At 37.6% G+C, this 12,980-nt stretch overlaps 1 non-coding gene across 1 annotated transcript; it reads left to right on the top strand.

Annotated features, from left to right (window-relative positions):
• The first annotated feature begins 4,177 nt into the window (after nt 1–4,177).
• Nucleotides 4,178–4,284, top strand: LOC138882086 (small nucleolar RNA R71). The gene has a single exon (XR_011403567.1). It is a non-coding gene; the product is annotated as a small nucleolar RNA R71 (small nucleolar RNA).
• The last annotated feature ends 8,696 nt before the right edge of the window (nt 4,285–12,980 follow it).

Here is a 12,980-nt window from a genome sequence, read left to right as displayed (position 1 = left end):
AATGTACTGTACTACTCTACTAATTGAGCTTATTCAGTCAAGGTTCAATTAGGACTTTAGTGGTTGTAATGTAGGCTGCGAGACGGGTAGAATACATTTAGATATAAGAGTGACTACACCTCCCTAAGCACTTTAATACATACAGTTTACCTTTCAAAACCCCACACTTATGTCAAATCATAACTCCACCTTCACATCAATATACATTAACTTCCTACTTCTATAAGCATAATTACATCAAGATTTACCACTATCAATGAATATATGCACATCAATACAACTATATTTCTCTTTTCTTATTTAATTCAAGTGGCTCTTACTTTTTTAAAATACTGCACCTTCAACTTTTACAAAATCCAAATCAACCACCCCACACTTCAACTATAAATTCAAGTGCTCACGAGAGGTACAAAGTTCAAATTAATAGTAAATTCAAACAAATGGGTAATGCTTGAAATGTGGTTGCCAAAGAAAACATGATTACATGCTCAAAGGGGTTAACTTAGATACTTCACAATTAGGTGGGTAAAACATATATCTGGCTCACAAGAGATGCCTATATCACTTTTAAGACTAAATAAAACTACTATTTTACTTTGCAAACACACAGGGCAAGTTTTAGACATCAAATGCAATGCATATAACACAAAACCTCACATACACATGGCACATAACTCACTCAGGATTGGACTCATCAAGACACTCTAGTCAAAGAAGTTAAACAAAGTTAAGATCATACAATTTAAGGTACTTATACAAGAGTCAAAAACTGAGCCTAAGCGTCACAACTAAAGTACTCACTATTCTCAAGGTATAACAAAGTCAAGAGATATTGCTTCAATTCAAATCATAGCACAAGGTTCCCTACTCCTAACAAATATAAAAACTAACTACACTCAGTTTAAACAAAAACCTTGGAAAAAAAACCACGACCCAAAAAAAACCAAGGGAAAATAATACACTACCTAACAAAAGAAAATCTTTATGTTCTTTTTCCTTCGACTTTAATCCCTCAAGAAACCTGTCGTTATGATATCCATCATCGGAAAAAGTCAATTTTTTAATATTTTTTCATTTGTTTTCTATATCTAACTACTAACACTAACAAAAGCAAAACTAACTAATATACATACAACATACAACTATCCCCCACCCCACATTTTAAGTTGTGGTATATCCCCATGACACACAATTAAAAAGTATATGGTAGCGAAAACTTCCCTGAATATTTTGTCAGGATCTGAATCAAAGTCGGGATCTATTCTTCACGCCCGAACTCGTGCACACATCCATGCGGACAACTTCTTCTCAACTTCTTGGGGTACACCCCACACTTTTGTTTTTCACTCAATGCTGCCTTCTCTTTCATGCCCTTCACCTTCCACTCAACACTTGCAATTGGATTCTCCTTTTTCACCCCCATTTCTACATCTATCTTGAAAGTCATTGTCTCCTCACTCACTCTAAAAATGAGTTTTCTTTCATGTATATCTAATATAGCTCTACCCATTGCTAAGAATGGTCTTCCTAAGATGAGGGGACCTCCTTGTTCTCCTCCATTTTTACCACTATAAAATCTACAGTAAATACGAACTCATCCACCCGCACTAAGATATCTTCCACTATCCCCTCGGGTGTTATAGTCGTTTGGTCTACTAGCTGCAAAGATATTGGTGAAAACCTTATCTCTTCAATCTCATTCTCCAGCTTCCTATAAATAGCAAAGGCATTAAATTAATTAATGTACCAGAATCACATAAAGACTTATAATTAATAGACCCTAAAGAGCAAGGTATAGTAAAGGCTAAATACCTAGACAACCACTTAAACTTGGCTTCAGTTTTTATTTTAACACCTTAAACTTAGGTTAGTACCTATTGAATACTCTAACTCCAATAATGTAAACATATTAAATGCCTCATGTAAAATGCCTAAGTAAATTCAGCCACGTGAACTGCATGCACAACAGTGTGGCAAAATGGACGAACTAAAAAATGCCATATGACTTTTGAAGATAAAAAAAAGACCTTTGAGAAAACCCAAAAAAAAGAAGGAAACAAAACAAAAGAAAAACAAAATAGCAAAATAACTTCTTCCGTAACTCCATTGCAGCCACTAACATGTCCCGAGTCTTTCAATCTCTACCATCCTTACAATTTTAAGATTCCCCAAAACATTCCTTTTCAGACCCTGTTTTCTTTCATGGCCCCCAACCCCTACGATTTTTAAACTTTTTTCTATCGGCCTCCGTTGCACTACCTCCTCCCCCCCCCCCCCCCGCCAACCATGTCTTCATCTTGGTAGACACACCTTCATATTTCCCCCCACCTCACACAACTATTAGATCCTTGTATCAGTATAATCAACAACTATTTTTTAATCTAACCAAAAAGAATAAATAGAAAAATAAAGAATAAATTGAAAATTGGTAAGTAAAGAAGATCTTGAGGAGAAGGCCATAAGAATATTGAAAAAGAAGATGAGAATAGTGAAATGCAAAAGTAAATGAGTATGATCTTGGCCATGATAGTTAAACTTTAGAATATGCCGGAATTCTCATTACCGGCCAACACTAGTTTGGCCACCGACATTATTCTGTTCATGTAATGCCAGGAGCAATTTTTTTCTATTTAATTTGATGTTATTTATGTTATATTAGAAAATTGTTGCAATTATTATAATTGATTAGTGAATTATTTAAGGTGTGTCAATGGAGTAGTGATTATAAGAAGAGAGAAGGGAGAAAGGAAAGGTTGATTTGGTGGTGGGAGAGATGAGGAAGAGAAAGAAAAAAAGATGTGCCTTTTTGGAAAAGAAAAGGAAAAATCTAATTTGAGACCCATTCATGTGCGATGAAGAATATTGGTTTTGTCACATCAGTGTTTGTATGTAATAGGTATATTTTTATTGAAGTTGGAGTGTTCGATAGGTATTAGTGTCAGTTGAAGTGCCAAAATGGAAATTGGAGCCAACTTTAACTGGTTGTCTAGGTATTTGGCCTATAGTAAAATTCCTTGGATCTCCACACTTTTTGTGGGAGTTTGTTTTACAATATTGCACTGCACTGCTCTGTGAGCTTAACCGCTGAGGTCTCTTCTATTTTCCTCTTCTTTTTCATGATCTCCTTCAAGAATTTGGCATAAACTAGCATTTGCGATAACACTTCAGTGAATGGCAAATTTACATTAACCTGTTTCAGCATATCCAGAAATCTCTCAAACTTCTTGTCCAGCTTTTCTCTATGCAGCTTTTGGGGAAAAGGTAAAGCAGACATGTGCTTGCTCTCTTCATGTTCCTCCCTTCTCGAATTCTCTTCCTTCTTCTTTTCCTCAGCTCACTTCTTGCCTTTCTTCTTCTTATCAATTTTAATTTTCAGCTGCTCCCCACTTTCTTTTTCAAGTATCACCTCTTTTTGGATCGGAGTGGGATCTTTCAACACTTTTCTGCTTCTCAAGGTCACAACATTCACCGTTTCTTTGGGATTTCGCTCAGTATCAGTAGGGAGAGTTCCTGAAACCCTCTAAGATAATATTGTTGCAATTTATCCCACTTGATTCTCTAGATTTTGAATTGCTACCGCATGAGCATCTAGCCTCTTATCTGTCTTAACAATGAAGGCTTTCATTAGATCTTCTAAACTAGGCTGATTGTACTGTTGAGGCTCTTCGGCCTCGACTGATTCACAAAAGCAGGAACTCCTTGTCCCTAGAATTTGGGGTTGTTTTGTTGTCATGCATTTGCAGTACCCCTAGGTGAACTCCATGAAAAATCGGGGTGCTTCCGACCCATTGCATTAAAGTTATAATTCCACATAGCATTCACTTCCTCAGTTGAGGCTTGACACTTATGAGTATGGTGTCCTCTTCCACATATATCAAATGCTGCATGAGGCTAACTTTGTATCGAGGCTAAGGTTAGCCTCCATATTTCTTTGGCCATAGCATCAAGTTGTACCTGCACAGATGTATTAGCATCAACTTGGTGAACACCAGTTGATCTTCTTCTATCAGCATTCTCAAAGGGCCACTGATTTGCATCTTCAGACAACTCATCAATAATTGTAACTATCTCCTCTGGAGTCTTCTTCATCAATGGGCCTCTAGCTGCATTACTCAATGTTCTACATGAGGCCAGTGCCAATCCATCCCAAAAGTCCTGGAGTTGCATCCAGAGTTTAATTCCACTATGTTGACATTTTCAAACAATCTCCTTAAACCTCCCCCAAGCTTCAAAAACAGTTTCAGTCTCTTTCTGGCAGAAGTTATGGATTTCTCTTCTAAACTTGTCCGTCTTAGCTGATGAGAAATATTTATCAAGAAATTTTCTAGTCATCTCATCCCATGTTCTAATTGATCCCGTAGGCAATCTTCGAAGCCGTTGCTTTTGCATCATCTTTGAGTGTGAATGGGAATGCTCTTAAATGTACTGCATCTTGTGAAACACCATTGTATTGAAAGACATTCATAATCTCCTCGAAGTCCATTAGATAGTTGTTTGGATCTTCGTTTGGCTTTCTTCTGAAGACACAACAATTTTGAAGGGTTTGAAGCAACCCTTGCTTCAGCTCAAAATTATTAGCTGCAACTGGAGGTGGTCTCACACTTGATAAGCCTTGGTTGTAGAGCGGTCTAGCATAATCACCAAGTGGTCTCCCAGCACCGGGAGCTATGTTCCGAACTGGTCTGGAACCAAAGGTTGATTTTGAGCAATTCTCCGAGCCCTCTCCTCTTCGTAGGAAATTTTCACATCTCTTAAAGCTGCTTCCTCATCATCCCTTGCAACTTTCTCTCGTTGTTGGGCTGCCTCTCTTGCAACCAAATCTACATTATCATCATTCCTAGCCATAATTTTTTTGGTTGAGGATTACCCAACCTTTTCTATATTCTCAGGGAGATTTCTTTCCTTCCCCATCTATCGCAGTTGTTTCTCGATTTCTGGTTCGTATGGTAGCTCTTCCTTCCTGGACGATCGAGTCATGCACCACTCCAACCTGTGACCTGCGCACTGTCAAAGAACACCAAACATAAAAAGGGGAAAATAAAATAAAAAGAAATTCTTGAATTAGCACTACAAACTATTTCCAACACTATTGATTTCCAAGCCACGATAACAATGCCAAAATTTGACGAGCGCAAAACACATACTTAAATATGCTCGCTAGTCGAATATAGTATAATATAATATCGTATCTACAGGGATTGGAGTTAAACAGTATTATCATAGTTTATAGCTAGATTGCTATCCAAGATGATCAAAAATTGAGACTTTTGTGATTAATACTAAAATTAACTAAGAGTCTACGGTTATTGACTAATGACAGTCGAACAAGAAGCAAGCAAAGAAGGTTATTAGTGGGAAAAATAGGGGTTTATAGGATAGGTGCAAGATAATTGTCTGAGATTTAACTCTAGATAATTCACTTCTAATGTTCAAGTGAGCCTCTTGAATTTACTCAATTATCAGTTCACACGTTCAGTAGAAACTCCTCTCTCGATTAAGTCTCAACCTCACAAGATGAACCAATTTAAGTCCGGTGAAGATATGTAAGAATGCATAGTGGATTGGTCTTTAGGAGAACCTCTCTCGATTATCCTCCTAACTAGGTTTAATCAATAATTCAACTAGCATCTTCCGATTATTAAGAAGAATTAAAGAATTCAACCAACAATATAATGCAAAGATATCATAAGTTATGCCTCTCTCGATTACATGAACATGTAAATATAGATATAACAATTAATTCATCCAAAAATGCTGCAATACATAAAACTAGAGTTATAATCCACAAAGAATCATCAATACACCAAATCCATCAAACCCTAAAGAGAACTACTCCATAGAAATGGAGTAATTCATCACAAATATGTTTAAAGTATAGAAAAACATAAAACAATCCAAATTCGTGCCTTGAGTGAGGATTGAATGATAAGTTCCTTTTGCTCCATAGAATTTGGCTTTCTCAAGCCCAAATGGGTATTGCACAAATCAAGTAATATATGCTCAAGTCGGGTCTTGCTATCTCTAGATTTGACCCTTTAATTGGGGCTATCAATTTCTTGAGTTCACCCCAATTCCTTGTTAGCCAAGTTTTCCTAAATCTAGTCTCTCTTTCTCAAGCAAAGACTAGGTCATAGGCATGAATCAATATTTGCAACTATTAATTCTAGGATTTAAGCATAATCATGGCTAAATATCACTAACCCAATCACAAACAAGCCCTAAAATTAAATACCCATTAAGTACCCATACTAGGGTTGAGCCACAACCCTAACTAAAGATTTAGCTACTCATAAAAAATAAAAATAAAATAAGAAGAAATTATGATAGAAAGCATAATCATTGATTAAACAAAAAAAATCTAATGTTAAATCTAATACAAAATTACTCAAAGAAGTAAAGAAAACTGCTCAGGGGCACCTCTACAAACTAAACTTAACCTAAAAATGACAGAAAGTTCTATTTATACTAAGCTAAAAATATCGGACAAAAATACCCCTACTAAGGTTGTGCGGCCGTATAATTCTGGTGCGGTCCGCACAATAGGCTCATGTAGCCGCACAATTATCGTGCGGTCCACAGTCTTTAGGTATTTAAACTAGGGACTTCAGGATTCTGCGATCTGCATAAAAGTGGGTGCGGCTGCACTTCTGATTATGTGGCCGCACAAAAGTGGTGCGGTCCGCACTCTTCTACTTTTGGTCTTTAACCAACTCTCTGATTCTTCAATCTTGTGAACCACATATTAATGATTGTGGACGCACTTGACTTCCTACGGCCACACAATTTTGGCGCAGTCCGCAGTCCCTGAGCTGACCAAAACACTATTATGTGAATCTCACTTCTGCGGCCGCACTAGAATTGTGTGGTCCACACTGCTAGCCTTTTTGCCCAGTTTTTCGTTCTTGTTCACTTTTGATTCCTTTATGAGTTTATTTTGACTTCTTTGGCTCGTTTCCCAATATTCCTGCAAGTAAGCACATTTTATTAGTACCCGGGAATACCTTTAAGCATTTTTGAGCTAAAACACAAGTAAAAGAGAGCAAATAAGTGGTCAAAATCCCTACTTATCAGGTAATCAATGCGTGATGTTTCACATTCGAAGAAAGTCAATCGACAGTTGGCACGTGTTCGAAGTCAAAACGACGTGACTGATAGGATGTTCCCTTGATTCATCTCGATTGTAACGTACGAAAGAAGGAATCGAGGTTAATTTATCGCTTTCCATCACTTCAATAAATTTACTTTCCAAAAAATGAGGGGACTATCTGTGTACAAGTAAAATCAGGGGTAGAGTTTTTCCCGATTTCTCGATGAGAGAACGAAGGGGAAGCACGACTCGACGTGGTTAAAATCGAAGACAGGAACCCCTCGAATCGAGATTCAGGAAGGATGAACGATATATCTGAGTTCGGACACGGCAAAGCGATATATCCTGACCGAGTATGGATTATGAACCTCGGGAGACGTGGTGAATAGATATGCATGACGGATAGGGGGTCGTAATTCGCCCTCAATCGGATTTTACGGCACGCAATCCCGTTCGGTATCAATTATAGATCAATAATTATCGGAAAAATAAGATTTTTTACCTTTCTTAAACTTGTATTAGGACTGACATTCTCCTACAATATAAACTAGAAGTTTTTCTTTAGTATGACATATTGTAACAAGCAATTCAATCCAATAAAAGTTTACTTTTGTCTTCTAGCTATTGTTCAAGACATACTCACTTATTCTTTTCTGCACGCATGACCGAGCTTGTACCGAGGGTCCGATCGAGGACGAGCTCCACTGTTCAATCTAAGATCAGGCTTGGTCATTACATTGTGATCGATTTGATTGTTTATTTTGTCTTTAATTCACCTATATGTTATTTTTAATTATTCGTATTGAATTAAACCACGTATCCTTTAAACCGCGTACAAATTTAATTGTTACTCATTTTTTGGGATAAACATATCTAAAAATGACCAATGCTCTTTTAATTTTTTTTATAAGATTAATTAAACAAAATTGTATATTAGAAGGGCAAATAAGTTCGTTTACAATTTTTTATTTAATAATAAATAAGTTAAAGTTGTTGGAAAATTAAAATAAAGAAGGTGTTACGAAAACCATAAGAAAGGTTACTGTGATGAAGTCAAATGTGAGAGTCCGGAACCCAATTGTAGTTCTTTTGGACTCAAAATACATAAATAGGTGGGGGAAAAAGGTAACATTTTTATGTATAGCGCCACAATACTTGGTGCTATACAGTAACGTTAACTGTGTCGTTACTGTATAGCGCCAAGTATTGTGGCGCTATACTGAAAAAGCTGACACGCCCAGGTATAGCGCCACAATACTTGGCGCTATACTCCTTTTTCCTGGCCCCACCAACAATTCCTGACTTCAATAATTCAAAAGCATATAGTGCCAACTTTTTGGGCACTATATATATATATAAAAAAATTCTGGCTAGCCATTTACTATATAAAGAGGTTAGGATTGTATAGAAATTCATTCAAAAAAAATTTAACTCTTGTTGAAACGTTTATTGTTGTTAAATTCTCTAATATTTTTATTACGTCTGAAGAGCGTAGAATAAGAGCTTCACTATATTGGGGGGGGGGGGTGAGGTTGTGATGGAGAATAACTCCATGGGCTACAGTTTACCTGCTCAGTGTCATGTTAAATTGCCACTTACAATAGAGTACGATAAATTGATATCGTTGTTATGCAAAAAATGAGTGTGAGGAAACGTTCAGTGATACTTAAAGTAACTGGAAGATATCTGTATTCCGTCACTCCACAAGAGGTTGTTTTTTACTCGAAGTTTAACATCAACGATGATGAAACTTTGAGTGGTTTTTTGAGGACTCCAGACAAATGCCGGGAATTTATTGTAATCACAATGTTGGAGATGTACGTGAAGGTTGAAGCCATTCCAAAAAACGAGATTGTGCGTAGTAGAGATAACCCCCAATCATCGGGTGATTATTCTGGAGCAGTTTTTGCCGGACAGGTTCCGGATGAAAGAGTTTTCCTTGATTTAAACTTATCACCGCCGGCGAATGAGCAACGAGAAAATAATTTATACCCTGCTTTCCATAATTCACAAGACGAGTGGTAAACTTCAATTTTTATTTGTGTTAATTATGTATATTTTTGGCGTATTGAATTTGTATTAACTCTCATATATTTAATAGAGGGTATCGGCCGGATATGAATTTTACAAGTGACCCATCCGGTAGTCATCACCTAATTGAAAACGTCCATCATGGAATTTCATCACATTACGACTTGTAAGTGAAGTGATATAGCCATATGGAAAGCATTTATTAATTCAGTAGCTTATATTTTTGTTGGTTGTGCAGTGAAAACGAGCAAGTTGAACCACCCGTACTCACTTAATTGACCGAAAACGACATATTACATCGGGAGCTGGAAGATGCACAGAGTGAGGAACGAAACAGTGATTACGATAACAATGCCGATGAATCCGGAGACGAGACACCCTTTTTTCGTGAGGATGGTGATGAGCAGGATGAGGAGGAAGGACCTGATTTGAAGAGAGACCCCCCTAGACGAAGAGTGTACGAGTCCGAAGTGCCGTTTTATTCAAGGGAGATTCCTTACATTGATAACTTGCCAACCGTGCCGGATGTGGAAGCTCTCACAAGGATTTTGATGAAATCCGAACAGCAATGTGGGATGAGTCTAGACCAACGGTGCTTGCAAAGGGGATGCTTTTTCCTGATAAAGCGCGCTTAAGCAGGGCTTGTAAAATGAACAACGTAAAAGAGTATCGTGAGATGCAGTTATGGGAGTCAAGTCTGATGGTATACAAGGTTGTTTGTCGTAGGTGGTTTTGGCCATGTAATTAGATGTTGCGTGAGACCAAGAAGAAGACAGGTATGTGGAAAGTGGGTAAATACATTCCTACCCACACATGTGAAATGGACACATTCAACAGGAATCACTTCAACTTGGATATTGACTTGATTTCTCTTGTACTTATTCCGCACCTCGAAGCGTCCATAAGGTATACAATCAAAGAGTGCATTACATCAGTCCACCAGAAATATGGCTATACCATTATGAAAAGAAAGGCATTTCTCGGGCGCAAACGAGCGTTTGAAATTGTGTACGGTAATTGGGATAAGTCATTTGCATCTCTGCCAAAGTACATGGCCGCACTGCAGCACTTTAACCCCGGGACAGTTGTTGAATGGAAGCTTGAGCAGAGTTCGGGAACACCAGAATACATATTCAATTACGTGTTCTGGGCGTTTAAGCCAGCAATTTATAGTTTTTCGCATTGCCGGCCCGTAATATCCATAGGCGGAACTCATGTTTATGGAAAGTACGATATCAAGCTATTGATAGCCGTGGAAGTGGATGCTAATGGACAGATATTTCCTCTAGCTTTTGTTGTTTGTGCCAATGAAAGCACAGAGACGTGGATGCTATTTTTGAACCACCTGAAAGAGCACGTTGTCAAACAGCGTTCAGGTATTTGTCTAATATCTGATCGGCACGGTGGTATATTAAGTTCTATGGAGAACTTGCTTGCATGGCAAGAACCTTATGCATACCACCGTTACTGTGTGAGGCACTTTAAGGCCAATTTCCAGAAGGCATATCCCAACAAGGATCTACATGATTTGATGTGGATGGCAGCAACGGACCACCACCAACATAAATTCCGGAGGCATATGGATTCTATCAGGCAAGAAGACAAGGCAGCCTATCGTTGGTTAATGCGACCTGACCCTGAAAAGTGGATGTTGCATGCGGATGGTGGCAGACGATGGGCAATTCTTACTACAAACATGTCAGAGTCCTTCAACGGGTTATTGAAGTCGGCAAGAGGATTGCCCGTCACAGCCATAGTGCGGATGTCGATCAAGCAGATGGCGGAGAGGTTTGTTGAATGGTCTGCAGCTGCAACGGAATTGATGGAGAGGGGTGTTGAATTTATGCTAGTGCTAATGCAGAGATTTGAGAAATACAGACGACGAGCACATTGACATTCATTTTTTGCAGTATGATAACGAAAGAGGTATTTTTGAAGTTCGCACCGCTATCCATAATAATGGGGTAATAATGTACATGCCCTAAATGAATCAGCAAGGTTATGCTCCTGTGGGAAATGGTTCATCTACCACATGTCTTGCTCACATGCCATTAAGTGTTTTCAACGTGTTGGTTATGCGGAGACCAACTATGTTGATCAACAATATAGTGTTTCCAAGTACCTAAACACATATAGTGGTTAATTGCAGCCAGTGGGTGCTGAGTATTATTGGCCTCCAGAACCATTTAAAATGGTGTGTAACAAGTCCTATTTGCGTAAAAGACAGGTGCAGAAGAGAACGCGTATACAAAACCAAATGGATGTCAGTGACACCGTTTATGCGCGCAAATGTGGTATATGCTCGCAAACAGGACACGACCGTCGTAAATGTCCTTCATCTGGTTTGGGTGGCAAAACTAATCAAGCTCGTGGTGGGTGTTCTTCTAGTGTACCTAACTACCCATGAGTTGATGTTGTAATAATTAGTTGTTATGTCTATGTTGCAAGATTTATGAAATAAAATTAAGCTTGTTAACTATGATTTGTACTTTCCCATTTTACCTATTTAAATAATAATTTAATAAAATTATCTGTATATTTATTATGTGTGCGTTGTCTTATCGAATTGAAAAAGCTGACCAGCTGACATAAAGTTGTCTTGTCAACATCATGATATTTAACACGCAAAGTATAACGCCATTAGATAGTACGTTATGTGTGTGTTGTCTTGTCTAACTGAAAAAGCTGACCAGTTGAAATAAAGTTGTCTTGTCAACATCATGATATTTAACATGCAAAATATAGCGCCATTAGATAGTACGTTATGAGTGTGTTGTCTTGTCGAACTGAAAAAGTTGACCAGCTGACATAAAGTTGTCTTGTCAATATCATGATATTTAACACACAAAGTATAGCGCCATTAGATAGTACGTTATATGTGTGTTGTCTTGTCGAACTGAAAAAGCTGACCAACTGACATAAAGTTGTCTTGTCAACATCATGATATTTAACACGTAAAATATAGCACCATTAGATAGTACGTTATGTGTGTGTTGTCTTGTCGAACTAAAAAAGCTGACCAGCTGACATAAAGTTGTCTTGTCAACATCATGATATTTAACATGCAAAATATAGCTCCATTAGATAGTACGTTATGTGTGTGTTGTCTTGTCGAACTGAAAAAGCTGACCAGCTGACATAAAGTTGTCTTGTCAACATCATGATATTTAACACGTAAAATATAACGCCATTAGATAGTACGTTATGTGTGTGTTGTCTTGTCGAACTGAAAAAGCTGACCAGCTGACATAAAGTTGTCTTGTCAACATTATGATATTTAACACGTAAAATATAGCACCATTAGATAGTACGTTATGTGTGTGTTGTCTTGTCGAACTAAAAAAGCTGACCAGCTGACATAAAGTTGTCTTGTCAACATCATGATATTTAACACGCAAAGTATAGCTCCATTAGATAGTACGTTATGTGTGTGTTGTCTTGTCGAACTGAAAAAGCTGACCAGCTGACATAAAGTTGTCTTGTCAACATCATGATATTTAACACGTAAAATATAACGCCATTAGATAGTACGTTATGTGTGTGTTGTCTTGTCGAACTGAAAAAGCTGACCAGCTGACATAAAGTTGTCTTGTCAACATTATGATATTTAACACGCAAAGTGTAGCGCCATTAGATAGTACGTTATGTGTGTTCTTGTCTTGTCAAACTTAAAAAGCTGACTAGTTGACATAAAGTTGTCTTATCAACATCATGATATTTAACACATAAAGTAGAGCGCCATTAGATAGTACGTTATGTGTGTGTTGTCTCGCCTATAAATAATGGGCTCATTGTAGTTATTTTGTGTGCTCAAAATTTACTAAAAGCAAATATTTTATTAAAAGTAAGGTTTTTTTTTTAC

The sequence above is a fragment of the Nicotiana sylvestris genome, chromosome 1, assembly GCF_000393655.2.
Source record: "Nicotiana sylvestris chromosome 1, ASM39365v2, whole genome shotgun sequence".
Classification (NCBI taxonomy): Eukaryota; Viridiplantae; Streptophyta; class Magnoliopsida; order Solanales; family Solanaceae; genus Nicotiana; species Nicotiana sylvestris.
The sequence above is the reverse complement of the archived record's forward strand: the minus strand, read 5'-3'. Positions and strand labels throughout refer to the sequence as shown.